This window comes from Carassius gibelio, chromosome A7 (genome assembly GCF_023724105.1).
Source record: "Carassius gibelio isolate Cgi1373 ecotype wild population from Czech Republic chromosome A7, carGib1.2-hapl.c, whole genome shotgun sequence".
Lineage (NCBI taxonomy): Eukaryota > Metazoa > Chordata > Actinopteri > Cypriniformes > Cyprinidae > Carassius > Carassius gibelio.
The window spans coordinates 13,238,669-13,256,732 of record NC_068377.1 but is presented as its reverse complement, the minus strand read 5'-3'; the positions used below and the strand labels follow the sequence as shown (position 1 = coordinate 13,256,732).

General features: G+C 40.3%; 1 pseudogene; it reads left to right on the top strand.

Annotated features, from left to right (window-relative positions):
- The first annotated feature begins 6,442 nt into the window (after positions 1-6,442).
- LOC128016399 (ankyrin repeat and BTB/POZ domain-containing protein 2-like) lies at positions 6,443-17,397 on the top strand (annotated as a pseudogene).
- The last annotated feature ends 667 nt before the right edge of the window (positions 17,398-18,064 follow it).

Here is an 18,064-nt window from a genome sequence, read left to right as displayed (position 1 = left end):
GGAGGCCATTTATCACGCGCAAAGTCCTTAATTCATTCTGCAGTTATAGCATCATAGCAATGGTAAAAAGAAAACAAGGCAGTTTAATTAATTTTGGTTTTTTTTTAAGAAATTGTGTAGTGATGACATTATAATAGCACGACTGATTCACTTGCTGCAAACACTTATTAGACCTCCCGCCGTGCGCCCACTGTGACAACCAAGAAGTTATCTCTGGCTGTAGATGGTAATAGCCAGTCAGAGGCCGGTGTAGCAGTCGATTCTGTTCCCCTCGAAATGTCTGTTTCCCCTCGGGTTGCCAGGTCCGTGTAATAAACCCAACCATATAGTTAATCAAACATTTTCCCAAAGTACTAGCATAAATTCCGCGGATTTGGCAACACTCCCGCATTCAAACCCACCGAACACACCTGGATGTAAGGAAAGCAAAAAGCGACACATTTCTTGCTACACTACAACATAGTAAAATGATTCTCACACTCTATTTTCTTATTCATCTTGCAGTTGTTCCGTCTTAACCTCTCGTCTTAAATTTATTTTCAAGTTTAGGATTTAGGACGGTACTTTTAACTATTTGACTTTCCGTACATCCAGTCATGCTTCTTGCGCACGCTAGTTCTGATCGTACGTATAGTAACTCGGCAACTACGCAAGAATTGTAGTATGTTTGCGTAAAGGGGAACAGAATCGACTGCTACACCGTTCACTATCCTAACCCCTCTTGCTCCGAGTCCTCATTCCCGTTAAACTGGAACAGCCAGCAGTGGAGAGACTGTAAGAACCGATATACATGGCTGTTTGTTAAAGATTGAAGCTTGAGGTGCATCTCTTGTAGGGATGCAAAAAACCTTCTTATGTCTGAAAAGTTACCTGGCACGCACTTGTTTGAGGAGTGGATTAATGGGGAAATAAGCAGCGCTGCTCAGAACAAGTTGCGAAAAAATATATATAAACAAAAAGGCTTTTTGTGGGTGGCTGTTTGTTTGCTGTCTGACCTATCAATTTGTGTCGATAAAGTATATACATATACAGTAATGCATATACAGTTGTAGCTGTTATGTATCTTTGTAAGTCAGTGTAAGTCCTTTTTTGAGGCACTCGTGTCGATAAAATATAATAATAGTGCATACACTTGTAGCTGTCCTTATTTGAGGCACACGCAAGCGCACAACCCCCCCCCCCCCAAAAAAAAAGTGGGCTCCCCCAGAGGACACGGTATAGCTCGAACACTGATTAAAAGACCATCTCAAGGATAACAGAAGAGCACAGAGGACCCTGTTGTTGTTTCTGGCTGGCTTAGTGTGCGTGGTGGCCATTTCTGCCCCACTCAGGGGGAACATGGACCTGCCACACTGTGTATGAAATGAGCATTGAAGTTTGATGAACAAAATTCTCTTAAGGGACTAACAGTGGATAATTGAAGGCACATGCACAAGAGACATTTTAAAATGCTTCATATATTCTGCAGTTTATCTCTTTATTTCCATCTTACTGAGTAGTTTAGAATAGAAGAGGTTTATTCAAAGTACTTATAATAAAGAGTTCCAAAATATAAAGAGTGATAGACTTATACAGTAATATAGAGAAGTTTTGATGAAGGAATTATTTCTGTGAAATTGTTTGTAGAGGTTTAGGTATGTACTTTTCCCTGTTAAAATTTCTGGTTTTGAAGAATAAATAAGGTGCATTAAAATGAATCTTGGTCAGATATTATTACAGCATAATCCCTCCCTACCACCACACGAGGGCATACTAACTACTAACAGGTGCTGGAATATTTCTCTAGTATTAGTATACCACTTTCTGGCCCATACTTAAAGTAAGCTGCTATTGTCTTTTAACCCAGTACTAGTCAGGGTCATTAATTATAACATGGTCCGCACAAGTTATGGCATTCCAAACACATGCACACACACACACACACACACACACACACAAACACACATGTTGGTATATGTGGTTTATGGGGACTCTCCATAGGCGTAATGGGTTTTATTCTGTACAAACTTTATTTTCTATTGCCCTACCCCAACCCTACACCTACTGTAAACCTAACCCTCACAGGAAACTTTTTGCATTTTTGGATTCTCAAAATAACTAATTCTGTATGATTTATAAGCATTTTGAATTAAGGGGACACTAAAAATGTCCTCATAAACCACCTCCTCATTGTAATACCTGTGTCATACCTATGTCATTATACAAATTTGTATAATGCACCCCCTGGCGCTCCCGAGGGAGGGATCTGGTGGTTCCGAAGGAAATCATCAATGAGAGAGCAATCCAAGACGTCCCGGGAGGGAACCCAGCTTCTCTCCCCAGGACCGTAACCCTCCCAATCCACTAGGAATTGATGGCCACGACGACGCATATCAAGAATCTTGCGTACAGTGTAGACTGATGTGCCAACGGCCTGAATAGGAGGAACGGAAATACAAGAAGGAGCGCGTACAACTGACTTTATGCAGGAAACGTGAAAAACCGGGTGAATCCGCCGGAGCTTAGGAGGTAGCCTCAATTTTACCGTGACAGGATTGATGACCTTGGAAATCTGAAAAGGTCCGATAAAGCTGGGAGCTAATTTACGAAACGGTGCCTGAAGAGGCAAATTGATAGTGGAAAGCCACACTCTTTGACCACACACGTACCTAGAACTCTTGACACAACGTTTATTTGCATTTCTTAGAACGCGAACCCTTGAACGACACAGAGATGCTCTCACCCGTCTCCAAGTACATTTACAGCGTTTAATAAAAGCCTGAACGGAAGGAACGTTGGACTCGGTCTCTTGCGAGGAGAATAGGGGGGGTTGGTATCCCAGACAACAGTGAAACGGCGACAGACGGGAGGACGGGAGCAAATTGTGAGCATATACATCCCAAGGTAATTGTTCGACCCACGAAGAGGGGTTCCGAAACGCCAGGCTGCACAAAAGTCGACCGATTATCTGGTTGGAGAAAATAGGAGGTTCTTATTAACGTTACACGGAGCGGATGAATAGGACAGAGCGCGCTTTACGAGCCTCTCAATACCCCAGACAGCGGTACCAATTATCATTATCTCCCGGGGCGTGGGGATGGCGTCTGAGGAGTCGAATAGGCGAGACAAGGAGTCTGGCTTAAATGTTTTTAGAGCCAGGTCGATAAGAGATCGTAAAATCGAAATGAGCGAAAACAATGACCAGCGTGCCTGACGTATTAAGTCTTTTGGCAGAACGAATGTATTCCAGATTTCTATGATCTGTCCAGACTATAAACGGAAAGGTAGAGCCCTCTAACCATTGTCTCCACTGGCCTAGAGCCAAACGGATGGCAAGGAGTTCATGATCCCCCACATCATAATTACGTTCCGCAGGCGAGAGGTGGCGAGAAAAAAAACGTGCACGGGTGAATTCTATTATCTGAGTCTGAATGCTGGGAGAGGACGCCCCCAACGCCCATCTCCGATGCATCACCCTCGACAATGAACTGTTTGGATACATCAGGAGTCATGAGAAAAGGCGCAGATGTAAATAAATGTTTTGAATGGTCAAAAGCCCGCTGAGCAGACTCTGTCTACCTAAAACTTGATTTGACCGAAGTGAGAGCAGTGAGAGGCGCGGCTATTTGGCTGAAATTGCGTATAAAGCGCCGATAGAAATTGGCGAACCCCAGAAAACATTGTAACGCTACTCGAGACTCAGGAATGGGCCACTCAGTAACGGCTTGTACCTTAACGGGATCCATGGTTATTCCCCCCGCAGAGATTACGGAACAAAGAAAGGTAATGGAGTGGGCATGAAACGTGCATATCTCGGCTTTTACGAACAGACAGTTCCCCATGAGGCGCTGGAGAACATGGCAAACATGTTGGACATGAACCCGGAGAGACGGAGAGAAAATTAGAATATCGTCTAAATAAACGAAGACGAAAACGTTAAGCATAGCTCTCAGTACATCGTTGACTAATGCCTGAAAGACTGCAGGTGCGTTTACAAGGCCGAACGGAAAAACCTGATATTCAATGTGCCCAAGTGGGGTATTGAAAGCAGTCTTCCATTTGTCCCCTTCCTTAATGCGGATCAGATGATACGCATTACGCAAATCTAACTTAGTGAAGATCCTCGCTCCCTGTAAAAGCTCGAACGTGGATGCCATAAGCGGCAAAGGATAACGATTTTTAACAGTAATCTTGTTAAGCCCCCGCTAATCGATGCAGGGTCATAGAGCGCCGTCTTTCTTCTTCACAAAGAAAAACCCCGCACCTGCAAGCGAAGAAGAGGCGACAATGGTTCCTGCAGCTAACGAATCTGACAGATAACTCTCAAGTGCTTTGCGTTCAGGACCAGATAGAGAATACAAACTACCACGAGGGGGCGAAGTACCGGGTAACAGATCAATACTGCAATCATAGGGACGGTGTGGAGGGAGAGAAGCAGCCCGGGACCGACTAAAGACCGCCCTCAGATCATGATATTCCTCCGGAACCCCAGTCATATCGGCTGGCTCCTCCTGAAAAACAGAGACAGGGGAGACAGAAGGGTTAGCGGATAACAGACAATTGTCATGACAAGACAGGCTCCACGAAAGAATACTATTACTAGACCAATCGAAGTGGGGATTGTATCTGCGTAACCAGGGGTGACCTAGAACTACCGGGGAGTAAGGGGAGTGAAAAACTAAAAAGGAAAGAGTCTCATGATGGTTACCTGAAACAGTTAGAGCTAACGGGATAGACTGAAGATCGATACTGGGCAGGGGGCTACCATCTAAGGCAAAAAGGAGTGTGGTCTGTTTACGGCTCCTCAAAGGAATACCTTGTTTACGAGCCCAAGCTTCGTCAAGGAAATTCTCCTCAGCGCCTGAGTCTATTAAAGCCTTGCATGAAACGGTGTTACCAACCCAGCTTAAGGTGATAGAAATGGTTGTGCAGGACGTGGACGAGGAGATCAAGGAAGTTGCGCTCGCCAGTACCCCCTCTTCTACTGGCAAGCGTTGGCTTTTACGGGGCAGTTCAAAACAAAGTGGTTGGCCGCTCCGCAGTACAGGCAATCCAGAGTCGATGGATTAGGCGCCATTCTCTCTCCTTTGCAGATATACGCAGACCGCCGAGCTGCATTGGCTCTGGAACAGGAATGGAGATGGGAGGAGACGACGCTGCAACCGTAGAAGAGGAGGTGGAGTCAGCGCCTCTGACGTGGCGACATAGTTCAAATCTCTTCTCCACGCGGATAGCGAGATCAATGAATGGGTCGAGACTCATAGGCAGCTCGCGGGCTATGACCTCATCCTTGACATGACCGCTAAGTCCCTCCAGGAAGCGTGCCGCAAGGGCTTTTTCGTTCCAACCGCAGATGGTCGAGAGTACGGAACTCTGTGGAGTAATCCACCACGGATCGTCCTCCCTGACGGAGTAAGGAAAGCAGGCGGGAAGCCTCCTCACCATGGGCTGAACGGTCGAATACCCGTAACATCTCATCCTTGAAAGTATCGAAGCGCATGGTATATTCCGCCCTTGCTTCCCACGCAGCTGCTCCCCAATTGCGGGCACGCCCAGTCAAAAGTGAAATGACATAGGCAACCCGGGCTCGCTCATGGGCATAGGTGACTGGTTGGAGGGAAAAAAACACCTCACATTGTGTGAGGAACGGACGACATTGAGTGGGCTGGTTAGCGGAACTTAGACTTCTCGTCCCCACGTACTGAGTGGCTGGAATGCACTGAGCACAGCTCAGGGAGATCGTCGACAGCGGAAGGGCTGGACATAGTAGAAGAGAGTTTAATAGGCAGTGATATGGTGTAGCTGACCTGAACCAGACTGTGACAGACTCTGACGAAATAATCCGGCAACTGGCAGGAAAGCAGAGGACATTAAATAGCAAGCAGGTTAGAGGGAGGAACAGGTGAAACGGATCAGCGAGAAAGTAACTAATGAGACACAGCTGAAGAGGGAAAAGTAAAGAATGAGGCACTAATCAGCGGAGGGAGGGAAAAGGAAAGGAAAAGCCAGAGAGAAGAACCAGGCTCATAACACAGAATGCAACTTATTAATCAATTAATCAATTGTGTGTCATCACATCAATTACAAAGAGTGATTTAATTAGCAGTATGTGTTTGCCTTGAGTCTTGACATCCATCATGTTTTATGGATAAGCTCTGGATGATTAATGTTAAAATGCCATCTCTCCTCAACATATCCCATACTTAACAAACCCTCCAACTTTGATTACTACTGCAATATGTCAAGCTAAATTACATTAAAATCCTATTCAGTGATAACCCTGTTAGTCTGCAAAGCCCGGTTAATAGTCTTTAAAGTAATTAAGCTTTCATCAGAAAGAGATTGTGTCCTCCATTCAACTCCCATATCAGTAAATCCACTTTATAGCCATGACATGTTTTGAAAAACTGCTACAAAAATACTTTGCAAATAACTGCCTCGGTGGAAACTGGCTCAGAGGTTTATGGGTGAGAGAAGCGGGTAGATGGAGCGCTGAATTAGCATAGTTCTGTTTTTCCCAAGAATGAGACTTCAGAGTGAATACTTGGCTTTATATTGTAGCTGTCACACAAGCCACTCTTATTCAGACCAGGCTGCTTGTCACTTTGTTTTAGTTATGGCTTGAAGTTGCAAGTGATGTCAAATGGCTAAATTGAGAGGTTGTGATGAGTAACCTGTCTGTCAGTCACAACTTGAGATCAGTAACTTGTCTGTCAGTCACAACTTGAGATCAAAACTAAATGAAGACACTGTTGTCCTCTGTAGAGCTGTTTGTTTCATAATTGGTGAATTTTGAAATATCAAAACTGTTATTGAACTGAATTAAATCATCATTGATCTGAAGCTGAATAACAACCCAGTTGTCTTCTATAGAACTGCTTGCAGTTGAATTTAACGTTTCATAATTGATGAACTTCTCAAATTTATTGAACAAAACTGAATCAAAACTGAACTGACGGAGCTAAATAATCACACTGTTTTCTTTTTAGAGCTAATTTACCTCAAGTTTGTCTCATTTGAAAAGAAAACTGTCTATATTGTATAAAGTGCTATATAAATAAAGATGACTTGACCCATTTTATATTATGAAGTCAATTGGTATTAATATGTGCAATTTAAATTAAAAATTAAGTTAAATTTTAATTTAATTGCCCCTAATTGAAAAATCATCCTTATATTCTGTGAAGCTGAGCTGAATAATGGGTGTTTTGGCAGTAGCGTGCTGGTGTTGCTCTTGAAGTTGAGTATTTGAAAACCTGGAATAGCGGCATCATGCAAAAATCAGCATGATGTATAACTTCTGATTAGGAAGACTGTTAAACTCCAGGAGCTTCTCATTCACAGAAGATCTAGAAGGTTCTATTGCACTCAGGTTATTGCCACAAGAGCCATTTGCTTTATGAGCCGCCCACTGTTTCAATTATATTAGTGAGTACGTTCTCTTTTTTTCTGGATATGGTGTAAACTTTAAATGACATATTACAAAGAGAAGAAAATTAGGCCACACTTTTTTCATATTTTCCTGTTGACTTGATTTGTGAAAGCAAAAGCTCTTCCACTTAGTTGAGCATTGTGTCTTAAATTAAGAGACGAATGGGATGCAGGAAGTTGTTATTATCATCACTCTGTGGTCTAACCTCTGGAGAGGGGAAGTCTTGGCAGAAATGGTCCATGTGCACAGTCACACACAACTAACAGGGCACCTCCCCTTTAGTTAGACATAGCAGTCAGCGCTCCATGTCCTCAATCAACAACCACTTCCAGTCCAGCACCTAGTAACACAAGGGCTGACTGACTCTGGCTCTTCAGCACACTCGTGCCATTGTGCCCTTTGTAAAATGATTGTATTGTGGAGCATGTGTCAGAGTTACTAGACCATTGTGTTCACACCATGTTAAATGAGCTAGGTTGATCACTCACTCATTAAGCAAATTAGTGTGGCTTCAATCAGGCTTGCAATTGAAAGGTTTATTTCAGCAGTTTCTTACGCTATTTTTTCTCTGTTGGAGAACACTTTTGAAAAAAAGAAATTGCCAGTTATTGAACACAACAAATGGATAATAAATCTTGAAGTTAAACAATGTGAACTGGTATTAAAGCTAGAGTTAGGTCATTTTAACTTTGCAAAGCAATGGCGTAAAGCTAATTGTTCTTTCTGGGAACTACTGTATAGATGATTTTTAAAGGTTTATTTAATATTTAATTTTATGTTTAGATATCTTTCTGTTTTTTGATGATTTTCTACAGTACACACGTGAACACTTTAGTAGAGGTCCATTGTATAGATGCAATTTACCCTACCAGGTACTCTTGAATTCCCCTCAGCAAATATTGCTTCAACATGCTCATCTCATTTTTAAGAGTATTTTGTGCCACATCTCCCAGAGCTTCTCTCTCTCCTTCTTTTTCATTGGCAGTGTTACGTCTTGTCAGGCCTATCACATTTGTATGGATTTCCCAGTCTCCCATCAGTGGTGTGCAGGAGCTCAGTTTCTCTACATAATGGCAGGGCACACACATTCCCCTCTTCCTCAGTCCGTAATGATGGTAGCAGATGAGAGCGTATGTTCATGGATGTGTGTCCATGGGAGCGTGCAGCTGCTTATGACGCATGCCATAGCCTCTCGGCTGCCAGTATATACATGGTTAGCTGTGGAAAAGGGAACTATAGCTCACCCGTACCCATATACAAACCCATCTGGCTGCAAAGCCAAAACTGAACAGCCACAGAGCTCCTAAACATCCATACCTGCCTTAGATTTGGGGTCTCTATAAAGACATATTTCTGTGTTTTTATACTGCACTATATTAGCTAATAATATGATCTGTAGCACATGTGAAATAACCTCAATTATACCAGACTGCCTCAGTTCAGGGCATATTCGTATGTGGTTATAAACATGTAGTTACATATATTCTGATTAGACTCAGTACTAGAAAAGTGCAAAAAAATATTGTTCAATAAACTGCTATTGATTGCTCTGAAGATCCCTCTTTTGTGTTTAGTAGGCAGTGGTAACAAACTAAGCTGAGAATCTGCTGCCGTAGCAAAAACAGTACATTGGCAGTGGTTCGAGCAAGCCATGGTTCACTTGACTGCATAAAGTGGCTATACAATGAGTTTGTTCACCCAAATAGCTCTAAGAGAAATACAGTTCAGGAACAATGTTATAAAAATGGCCCCAAAAAATCAGATGGCCAACATCTGGAGAGATATTTTGAGTCATCGTGGCACATATGAATGTGTTTACTGTACCTTATTAATGGTTTATCATTTAACTTGATGGAAAAAAAACATAAAAAAATAAATAAATAAATCAACACATCCTTTCTGATACCCAGTGAAAGAGAGATCCAGGGGTAAGGCATGGATTTTAAATCAAATAAAAAAAGAGGCGAAAAACCTCCTTCATCTGGGCTTGATAAATCAGTTGCCAAACATATGATATGCTCATTATTTTTACTGACTATCATCTTGCACTTTGTGTCTGAACGCTTGGCAAAGTATCAGTTCTGCATTTAAGATAAAACAGATAATATTTTATAACTCTGTGGGGATTTGTATATTCTTTATGAATTATACTGTACTTATGCTGTGGTGAGAAGAAATAGGTCACCCTTCAGTTGAGAGCCATGCATTTCAAATGACAACCTGCATGAGAATGTGCCAGCATTAGAGAAGTCATAGCTGAAAAAAAAAATCATGCTTATTGTAACATTAGAATTAAAACTTAATCAGCAAAAGATCGTCTTTAGGACTATAACTGACAATAAGAGAAAAGAAAAGCAATAAGCATAAATAGTTTAAATAATTGATCAAGGAAGACAAGATATTTTATATAATTTTTGCTTAAAATTCAAATGTGTGTGTGTGTGTCTCCTCCAGGTGACTTGGTCTTCCGTGGAATGCACCATATGCAGCGTTTAGATTCAGCAAGTCCCAGTCTTAGTCCAGGACGTTCCTTTCTGCCTGCAGTCCATCTCTTGGTCTTCAGACGCTCTTCACACACTCTGTTACTACCTACGCAGTCCACAGATGGAGTCACTGGAGAACCCCAACCTTGAGCCACCCAGGATAGCCCTCAGCAAAGAAAGGTGAGAACAATCGACCAAAACTTCTTTGAATCTTTTTTCCTTGAATAAATGCTGTTTTATGTACACTATTATTATTATTTTTTTTTTTAATAAATGAATACTTTTATATATAAATAAAATGAAAAATAAAAAATAAATCTTTTGGAAATAAATGCTGTTCTTTTGAATTTTTTTTTTTTTCAAAGAATCCTAAATAATTGTATTATGGTTTCCACAAACATATTAAGCAGCACAACTCTCTACCTCATTGATAATAATAAAAAATGCCTTCTGCACCAAATCGGCATATTTAAGGATTTCTGAAATAGTGACTGTTGAAACTCACCTTTGCCATCACAGGAATAAGTTCCATTTGAAAATTTATAAAAATAGAAAATTATTATAAAACTATAATTATATTTACTGTTTTCACTCTTATTTGATCAAATAAATGGAGACTTGGTGTGCATTTTTTTCAAAAAACATTACAAATCTTTACCAAACCTAAAATTTGAAAGGAATTACATTAGATTTCTACACAGTACAGCAGTTGTGAAAGCAAAGCAAACCTAATTAATTAGTCATCCTTGACTGACATGACTGGCATTTCTTTTATCCGGTCTTCTTTTTCTGGTGTTCTATCAGTAGTGATATTTTCTTTGAAATGAACCTTTTTCCCCCTACAGAATATAGACACACTGAATTTTACCTTCAGGTCTTTTTGAGGCGACTCTTACTCTGTGTGGAACCCTTGGTCTGGTTTCATGTCAGCTAATAAATACTAATGTTTTTAGCAGGTGGACACTTATGGTTGTGAGCATGCTTCACAATCACTGAGCTCCTGGCACAGATCCTTGAGAAGAAGAAAACCGTATTCCTTCTGTAATATCACACTGATTTGAATTCCAGCGAGACTGTGTCTGTTGAAGACAGCAGATGCTGTTAGACAAATTGTGATTAAGAATGAAATGCCAGGCTTGTTTTTTTTGTGGTGAAGAAAGACAGGATTGAAAGAGGCTGTGGCGGGCCAAATTCAGCAGCCTTTGTAATTTCACTGTCCTCATTTCTCTATGATCCAGTTTTGTGCCGCTGTTGATCTCCCCTGACCTTTGTTAGATTTAAGTGTGATTGTGTCTGTGCATTTTGACAAAGAGAAAGAGAGAGAGGTGAAGTGAGAGATGTTGGTAAATAACTGAGTCATACTGTCTCTCTCAGGCCTTTCCCACTTCTTCCTCCTCTGATGGAATGGATGCGAGTCGCTATGGTCCATGCGGAGCATCGCCGGAGCCTGTTAGTGGACAGTGATGATGTGAGACAGACGGCCAGACAGTTAACTCCCTGGACTGGACTGTGAACCTCGACAGCTCAAGTAAGATGCTCTTGTAGCTCAATTTGGTAGAGCATATTGCTGGCAACACCAAGGTCAAGGGTTTAATTTCCTCATACTGACAAAAATACTTCATATGTTAATTTGCTTTGGATATTGTAAATTAAGAAAAATAAAAATAATATATACATATACCGCAGCAACATGTCCAAAATTTCTGCTTCTCTCCATCTCTACCCAGGTTAACTTTGTACTTTTTAACTCTCCACCTCTCAGAGAATTTTGCAAAGTTATTGCCATATTTTTACTCACATTTTTAATATATATATATATATATATATATATATATATATATATATATATATATATATATATATATATATAATGAACTCTACATTCTTTTTCTCAGGCCAGAGTGCTGTTTCACCTCCTTTAAACGTCTAGATTCAAAGGCTGCCGCAGACAATTTTAATCTGGATCTTAGCTTTCGCACGTTCAACTGTGGCCGCACTGATCTGATTGGTCAGGCCATCCAGCTTCTGGGCCCAGATGGGGTGAACACGATGGATGACCAGGTGAACCCATAAAACCTGAACTTCTGAATTATACCGGAAATGTCTGACTTATAAGGATAGTTCACCCCAAAATTTTTTTATTTACTCAACCTCAAGTTGTTCCAAACCTGAATGTTTCTTTATTCTTTTGGAAACAAAAGATATTTTGAAGAATGTTGGTAACCAGTTTTTAGGTTTTTTTGTAGGTTTTTAACTTCTAGGTTTTTACAATAATAAAACTAACAGTCAAAAGAGAACATAAAAAGATAATGCATGATTTAATATTATAATATGAATGATGTTTCTAAATACTTCTCTTGATGATAATACTTTTTCTCTCTGTGTGGGTGTGTAGGGCATGACTCTCTGCAGGGGACGATGCTCTGGTGCATATGCTCAATGAAGCTGGAGCAAACCTGGACGAAGCGGTAATGACACTGTAGTGACTGTACTCCTTCAGTGTCTTTTTCACCTATTTATCTATACCAGAGTGTCCAATCCTGTTGTGTCTTGCCCCCCCCCCCCCCCCCCCCCCCACACACACACACCTGGAAATATGTCTAATTTTGTAGAAATTTATTAGCTAGTTCAGGTGTGTTTGATTAGGACTGAAACTGCACTCTGCAGGATATTGGCCCTCCAGGAGCAGGATAGGGCACTATTGATCTCTTACCTGTGGGCTCATTTAAGGTTAACACACTGTTGAATGGATGGTTTGTAGTAGTGTGTAGTAATACTCTAGGAACTCATACATATTCAGTAGCATTTTGTTGGTTTACCAAGAAATACTTGGAAAGTACTACATTTTTTCTTCTTCTCAGGTGCCCAACTGTTCACCAAAGCATCCCTCTGACCATCCTGAGAGCCGCAGTTGGGTGGCCCTTACCTTTGCTGTGCTGCATGGACACATATCTGTTTTGGAGGTGAACATGCACATTAGTTACATGCACAGTACTATTACTTAGGTACTATTTACTTTTTGCCGTGATTAAATAATAGTGTTTGTTATTACTGTAATAATACATTCATTTTAAAAATGACTTACAAAGGGGTATGTTTTGAGTTACACGCTTCTGTATTTTGACATTACAAACTGCAATTGGAGGACTATCACGATAAATGAACTTTGTTTGGCCTTTTCAGCTCCTGTTAGATGTTGGAGCAGATGTTGAGGGCACAGCCCTGAGAAACGGCCACCAAAGCTCAGCAGAAACACCCCTCCAGCTGGCATCAGCCGCAGGTGGGGAAAAACTAAATGCAAAGTCATCCTTCACACGTGCTTTCTATTACAGTTATGTTTGAATGTATTCATGACAGGGAAAACTTTAGCAGAGGCTATTTTCACCCTGGCACAAATAGTGGCAGATACCATTTGCAATGAAAATCTAAAATAATACAAACTACTATTCAAAAGTTGGGATCAGTTTTTGAGAGAAATTCATATTTTTATTCAGCTTTCTTTCATTCAGTGGATCAAAAGTAAAGACATCTGCTGTTCAAAGGACAAATGCTGTTCCTCTGAACTTCCTGTTTAACAAATATCTTGAAGAAAATGATCATGGTTTCCACAAAAATATTAAGCAGTTTTTAACCTTTATAATAATGAAAAATGTTTCTTGAGCAGCAAATCAGCATATTAGAATGATTTGTGAAGGATCATGTGACACTGAAGACTGGAGTGTGTGTGTGTGTGTGTGTGTGTTTGTGATTCAGGGAATTATGAGATGGTGAGTCTGCTGTTGTCCCGTGGCGCTGACCCAATGCTGCGGGTGCATCTGACATCATCACTCTTTGACGGCATGAACTGCTTCAGTCACGCAGCAGCGCATGGACACAAGTACTGACCCCTCAACTACTCAAACACATGCACGACAGGGAATAATACATAAAAAACTGGATGTTTTGAAGGTCTAAAAAAAACATAAAGAAACAAGTTTTCATAACTTAATGGGAATGTTAGCAAAAGATTCTAAGAACTTGTTTTTGTTCGCTGGGACTGATCAAGATTGAGTTGCATTATTATGTGATGGATGTTGTATTTTCCCTCAGGAATGTGTTGAGGAAGCTGTTGAGTCAGCCCCAGCGGCTGCAGGAGGACGTGCTTTCTCTGGAGGAGATCCTGGCAGAGGGATTTGAGGAGCAGGACAAGCAGAAAATGAAGGATGGAGAACATGCAAAGTCTGTCAGCGCTCCACGGCTGTGCAAGGGCCGTATCAGAGCCCTGCAGGAAGCCAGCCATCACAGCGCTGACCTGGACGTCACCATGGAGCTCAGGGCAATGGGTACACTCTGACCCATAAACAGTGAGATAGTTTTGGCATGTGCACAGCAAAGTGAGTTGATATCGATGATTACATGCTCAGTCAGCCCACAGAAAGAGATTTTTATTAGTGAACCTTTGATTAACATGCAATTTTTAGGCACTAAACAGAGGTCCTCTACTAAGATATCTAATACTAGGAACTTTTTCACCATTACAGCACAAGCACCAGTAGTTTTTAAAATAATAGTTGTGGTTTAACTTCAGTAGAATCATTTATTCTGAACCACTGGGATATATAATAGTGTAAAAAATTTAAGACAGAATTTGAAAGGAAGAAATTAATATTTTCATTCAGTATGGATGCATTAAATGGATCTAGAGTGACAGTAAAACATGTATAATGTTACATATTACATAAACATTTATAATGTGACATTTATATCTGATAAATGCTGCTCTTTTGAATGCTCTACCAATTAAAAAATCCTGATTTCCATAAAAATATTAAGCATCACAACTGTTTTCAACATTGATAATAAGAAGAATTGTTTCTTGGACACCAAATCAGCATATTTGAATGGTTTCATATGACAATGAAGACTGGAGTAATGGCTGCCATCACAGGAATAAAATATATTAACATAGAAAACAGTGCTTTTATTTTGTAATAATATTTCCCAATATTTCTGATTTTACTTTATTTTTTATCAAATAAACAGCCTTGGTGATCATATTAGACTTTAAAAACCTTAAACCCCAAACGTTAGGCTTTTGAGCGGTAGTTGCAATGAGATAATAAGTTTGTTTTAAGAAGCTTCTTGCTCTTTCTCAGGAGTGCCGTGGAAGCCACATGTATGGCTGGAGTCAGTGCGCAGTGGCCAGCTCCAGTCCAGGACTGATCTCACGCTTTCTCTCCTTAAAGACTTCACCATTATTGGGGCCAACTGAAAATATTGTATTTGAAATGTGTTTTCTTTAATACAGATTAAGAATATCCGTAAGCAGCTGGCAGTCATCTTCAGCCACTGTGTTTGCTCTACAGCCGCCCCATTTATTCTGGCAGTAAAGTACACATCTACAGCTCAGCTGGGTAATGCAGATACTTTACTTACATGCACACTATGTACTTTTGGAGTTGGTAAGATTCAATGTTTTGAATTTTTTTCTTTCTAACACTTACCAAGGCTGCATTTATTTGATGCAAAATTCAGTAAAAATGATATTTCTGAAATATTATTAAAATGTAAAAAACTGTTTTCTGTTTGAATTTTATTTTAAACTGTACTTTTTTTTTCAATGTTATTCAATGTTGCCCATCAACTGTTTAGATAATAAAATTTTTCATAATATCATCTTTTTTGTTCAAAAGAAGAAAGAAACCCTTACAGGTTTGGAAGAAGTGGAGGGAGAGTAAATGATGACAGAATTTTCATTCTGAAAGTGAACTTCTCCCTTAATTTTTGTAGAAACCGTGATTTTTTTTTTCAAGATTCTTGAAGAATAGACATTTCAAAAGAATATTTATTTTTTGTACATCAGTCAATCCTTGGGGAATAAGAGTATTCCATGCTGTCATAAAATTACTAGTAGCATACTATACGCAATTCAGCATCAACAAGTCTATGATTGTGAATATGTATCATGTCACCCTTACAGATGCTCATTTTCTGAATAACGCTGAGATGTCTGATGTGGTATTTGTGGTGAAGGGAAGGCCGTTTTATGCCCACAAAGTTCCGCTCATGTCTGCTTCACAGAGGTGGGTCTCTTACTGATTTGAATGTAGTACCTTATAATCAATTCTGTGATTGGTTATGCTGTATATATGCTCTTCTTTTTTCATATTAGTTTCAGAGGCTTGCTGAGCCTCTACAGATGTAATGGCACATCAGACAACATGGGCATTGAAATCACAGACATAAAATACAGCACCTTCCAAGTAATCAACAAACTTTGTTCTGAATATATGCAAGACAAACATATATGACGTAATGCCATTAAAATAGCTTCTCAATGCTTATTTCAGATGATGATGGCACATCTTTACTGTGGAAGAACCGGATGTTTAGACATGTCTGTGTCGGATTTGCTGGAGGTAGGAAAGACATGGATATATAGTACATTACTGTTTAAATATATTTCTGTAATCAAATTCAAACTGCTGGCTTTAAAATTGAAAATGAAACGGTCAACTTAAACTGGGATGCACTCGGTTATATCCTGTCCAGCTTCTGCCAGTGGCCCACTCATTCCAGCTTCCAGTTTTGAAGAGATACTGTGAAATCCTCTGCTCAGAGAGAATTAACCTCAACAACGTTGTGAGCATCTACCAGGCTTCCAAAGTATGTGCATACAGCTTACATAAACATATTCATAGTTCCAGCATCAAGCTTTAGTCCTCTGATGTCATCTGTTTGGTTGTGTGTTAAGGGGCAGGTGAGTGAGGCGGTGGAGCTGGCAGCGTTCTGTGAAGGCTTCTTCCTGCAGAAGATGGTTGATCTTCTGGACTGTGAGCAGTTTGAGGAGCTGCTGCTGGATCCCGATCCTCTGGATGGGCTTCAGTCTACACTGGCCTCACGGTTGCAGTCACTCTGTGGCCCGCATCGAGCTTGAGTGTATGAGGAAAACCATTACAGATGTGGCTTAAATGCTGATGGAAAACATGGTTAACAAAGCTCAGGTGTGCAGGCAGGCATGTGAAGCCCCACAGTGTTTAGAGATTTGTTAACCTTCATATTTCCTATTTTGTGTCAGTGGCAATGTTTCAATGGGATGTGTGAGCTGTTTATTAGTTTTAGTCTTAATTGGTAACATAATGTATAAAATAGTTTCCTAATTCCTTTTTTGGTCACAGATAATTAACTTATATGTGGATTTATAAGGTGTTTGACCATAACCCTGTATAGACTATTTTACAATCTACTTGAAGTGCCCATGTGCTTCAGAGAGGAAGTGTTGTAAACTGCAGTATTAGCGCCCTGCAGTGGTAAAAAGAGTCCTGCGCATTCATACGAATATTTCCACAAAATATGTACATACACGTAGTATTGTAGATAGTTTTATATTCTCACATCACTTTAAAGTGTAAATATATTTCTAATATTCAGTAAGGCAATGGTACGCAGAAAAATAAATTATTTTATATAACATCTTTCATGGAACAACTGAATGGCTAATAAACATGAAAAAATCATTTGTATTCTTTTGTGATCCTTGACATTTGTATGTAACATATTTAAAGATATTAAATAAGATATTTTGAACAGGTAGCATTTAAAATTAAAGCAAGCGAGCTGTGGAAGAAACACAGACCGTTTCTCAAGCATATAGACAGTAAAAGAATCGGACACAGCGACCCCATTGGATTCAATGGAGACAAATTAAGTCAATTAGAAGCACGCACTTGCTGGGGGACAAGCGTACTGGCAGACTCAAACAGAGCTTGATGAGGTAGATGTCACGTGAGCAACCTGTACGCCTTCTAATCGCTGTGCCAAGATAAATCTGAATCACCCACCGAATCAGAATTGTTTACGTGTGATGTTAACTCGGTAGTAGAGGAGGTTCTCACAATTCTGCACTGTTTTACCATGCCTGGAAGTTACTGCTGCGTTAAAAACTGCTCCAGTACCTCTCATGACACATATGGAAAACATAGGAACACAGTTTTTTTTTATGTTACACCAAGCGCAAAACAGCGGTATTTGGAGAAGCTCTCAAGCATCCAAAATATCGACCCACACGAGCTCCCTGCAGCAGCACAGAGACCTGGACCATTTACCTCCATGCACACATATGGACATTGGGAATTATATTGTTTTTGGTTTAAGTTACTACACAATGCAGGAGTTTAAAAGCCACAAGTCT